The following is a 4,032-nucleotide window of genomic DNA, read 5'->3' on the forward strand; positions in this document are numbered from 1 at the left end:
AGATTGAGGGTTCAACAGCTAAAGGAAAAGCACAAAAGAGGCCCTTGGGCTAGATTGGAGATACCAAGATGGTAGATGCACCCTCATCTAAAAAGGGTAAGACTTAGGAAACAAAGGAAGAAGAATTGAAAACTAAGCTAGTGGAGACAGGTCCATACCAACCAAGTTTTCATGTCTCATTGGAATATCTATCACAATCCATTGCCTCTTCTTCTTCATAGGTAGTTGTTTTAGGTACAAAAACTAGTACATCAGTCACAATATCAATTTGTCCTGTTGGAAAGGCCATTAAAGAAAGAAATAAGAAAGTGAGGGAGAAGATGAAGCAACAAATGGAATATCATTGAACCCCATATCACACCACGCTTCTAGATGCAATGGATTTGGAGAGGAACCAAATGAAATTCTCCTTGCAACATCCTCGAGCCCAGTCATTTCCTTCAGGTTCACAATTCAAAAATTTGGACTCTTTGGATTTGGAAAGTGTTCCCCTCCCAGACAAAATAAATTTCCATAGGCAGGTTACGGAAATGTTGTACCATGAGCTAAATAGGAATGCCTTGACCATTAGCAAGGCATAAACACTATTGGAGAAAGTTGTAAATAGGCTGAAGCAAGAGAAAGAAAACTTCCATTCCCTTCACATACAAATGAAAGCTTCAAGGAGTTGGTGGTAAAGCTTGGGGTGAACCCTGACGACAGGTTATATTTTAAGGCTCTACTCAAGAGTTATCAAACAAATATTTAGGAGATAAGGCATAAGTTAAATATGCCAGGAAGCGAGCATGTCCAATCCAATGATCTAGCGTAGGTACAAGCAGAAAAAAAGATCCTAGCCAATGAGATCATTGATAGGGAAAATGAGGTTGTAGCCCTCAATTAGCATATAATTGAGTTGCAATAGAAAATTGACTGAGATATATGTGCAGTCATCATTCCTGAGGATCCCCAAAACCATACTAAACAATTTACCAAGACCCTTACCGCACTTCAGCTTTCGAAAGGGGGAACTAAAAATAGTACAAAGAGATCCAGAGGCTGCCCAAAAACACTTAGCCCAGAAGGAGAAATAAGTAGAGGTCAACAAGACTAACGTTGAGATCGTTAGCAAGGACCTACAAGAAGATAAACAAGAGTTCTTGAAGCTAAAGAGTAATTTGAAAGGGAACATGTCATTTTTGAAGGCTAAACAGTTGATGTGGGATGAAATCATTGAAGAAATGGGGAGGAACTAGGAATTCATAACCATGATGCATGAGCAGAAAAAAATGGTTAAATACTTTGACTACTTCATCCTATCAGCTAAGGAGGATGGAATAAAGAATTCCCAGATTGCTCAAAGGTTCATCAGGTTTGTAAATGAGAGGCCACTCAGTGAACTGAGGCCTATTGATGTAGTAGATAGAGTGGGTGCCATCATGGAGATCACTAAGATGATTCGAAAGGAGGAAGCCAGACTCAAAGCTGAACAATGCTTGGGGGTAGTGGCAAGGAATGCATCTGCTTTCAGTGATGAATTTGTATCACTCATAAGGGTATGATTTCACATCTATTAGGAATCGGGTGAGATAAAACCTTGGGATTAATACAAACAACTACTGGTAGAGAGGAAAAGTAGAGTAGACTCCTCCCATGAGAAGACTGTAACTCTAAAGGGTAGAACAATGGTAAATTATCTCAAGAAGGACTTCCAGTTACTTGGGTTGGTAAAATTGTTATTCAGGGCTAAGATGAACTATTCAGACTTAACAAATATGAATATCTCATATTAGTTTTTATTATATTCTCCTCACCCAAATCCAGTATTGTGCCAGAGATGTCAGCAATTCATTAATCTGCCCCTACTCTACATCATTTACCCCACGATGCAGCCTCCACCTCCTACCCAACAAAACTGAAGATATTTCATATTATGTTGATCATGACACTTTTATTTTTACTTCTATGTAAATATTTCATTTCTTAGTCAGTTCCATTTTCTGTTACAAAGAGTTGTGTCGCAAAGCATGCTTAATTTTGACACAATGACTCTTTGTAATAAAATCAAGAAAGAATATTTTTGTAACGAGTTCTCCTTTAGAGGCTCTATAAAGATAGTTAGATGATATTTTAAGAGGGTTCAAAACTTTTGTGAATTTTTTTCTTTCCAATAGAGAAGCATTGTGCATTGTTGATGGATTATTGTTCTGTTGAAGATTAATACAAGTTTTTGGCGATTCCGACTCACCCGAGTTTGTAGTATGTGTTCTTGCTATGTTACTTTCATATGTGTTCCATTTTCCTCTCATATTATATCATAAGTAGTTATTGGATGTTTTTCTCATGAATGTATGGATTCGTTGAAGTCAAATATTGATGTATAATGCCTGTATGGACATGGAAATTAAATCCTTAAAGTGCACACTATGTATCTTTGCATCTCATCCTTCATCTCTACTTAATCTGTTTCACTCTGATTTTCACTGCATAGGATTCTTAGAGATAACCTTGTGTATTGAATTTCCTTCTTGTTTAAATCTTCTGCCCCATATACTACAATGACTTATTAAGCTAAAGGCCCAGTTGATGAAGGCCACTGTAGATTTTCATTGATTTTTTTGTGAGTTAATTTTTCATCAGATTGTTATACGTTTTATTTGGAGGAGGGTCCTCAATCATCTCTATTACATGACATATTGAATACTGAGTGTGTGTGATAGATCTTGCAAACCTGCAAGCGCTCATATAGGATGTCCTAGACACTGGTCTTTTGTCCAACCCAAGAGCTGTCTCTAGGAGGCTGATTCTAACCACAACATCTTCTGGAGTCATTGCCAAGGACGAATTCAAAAAAAATTCCCTAGATAATGAATATTTTGCATGCCTTTTAATAGGTGAGAAAAGGAAGTGTAGGGTTTGATCTCTCTCTCCTTAGCAACTCCACATAAATAAATTTTTTATTGACTCCATTGGGGATCCCTTATTTCTTCACACTCGCTTTCAAGAGGCCTCATGCCCACTCTGATACAAGCCAACAGAAGCCCCCTCCTGTGTTTGACCCAAAAATAATAATATCAAATAGGGTCTGGAAGGAGAAAATGCCAATCACTCCAAGCAACGGGATATTTGTTCCAGATATATCATCAACCAGCTCACAGAAGGCCATAATAAACAATCCCGAACCCTCTTCCAAAGTCCTAAAATATATAGAAGAGCATTATTTATTATTTGGCCCATTTTTCTCAAGAGATCAAAACAAAGGAGCTCCTAGTCTTCCCTCATCCACCTCTCTCATTTTTCCAAAACTTGAAGAGGTTAAAGATATACTTGAGGATAGCCCAACACGCAATGTTAATAGCTTTCCAACTTGGCCTCAGGAAACCACAGTTCAATCAGTTCTTCAGCAAAGGCCTATGATAAATCTCTTACCACCTCCTCCTTTGCAAAATATGGTTGTCCCTTCTTTTCTTCTTTATAGGTATGCTCCTCTCAATTTACCTCAACCTATTAATGTCATGCCTCAAGATCATCTAAAAAATATGCCAAGATTTAATGGAAAGGATGAAATCTATGCCCAATAACATATAGACACTTTCTTCCCCTTTGCAAAAAATCAAAATGTGGAGCACCTAAATGTGATTTTGAGAATCTTTGTCCAATCACTAGATGGGGAGGATAGAAAGTGGTTAAAAGCCTTACCCAATGCTTCAATTACTACATGGGAGGAAATGGAGAATGTGTTCATGCAGAAATGGGGCGAGAGAAGAGACTATGGATACATCCTCACAAAGTTTAATGCAATGAAGAAGAAACATAATGAGGATGTTTCTGAATTCATCAAAAGGTTTAACAAACTATATAATCATTTTCCTGCTGAAATAAAACCCCCATAAACTACTGCTAAGGTGGTTTTTTCTAGGGCTTTTGAGTTTGAAATTTATTTTACTCTTAGGGAGAGAAAGTCCCACACCCTTGATCTAATTTAGATTGATGCAATTGAAGTGGAAGCTAAATTCATCTCCGATGGTAAATCAAGAGGAAAACCTAACCATG

The sequence above is a fragment of the Pinus tabuliformis genome, chromosome 6 (assembly GCF_031772625.1).
Source record: "Pinus tabuliformis cultivar Carrire ecotype Pingquan chromosome 6, CPIR1, whole genome shotgun sequence".
NCBI lineage: Eukaryota > Viridiplantae > Streptophyta > Pinopsida > Pinales > Pinaceae > Pinus > Pinus tabuliformis.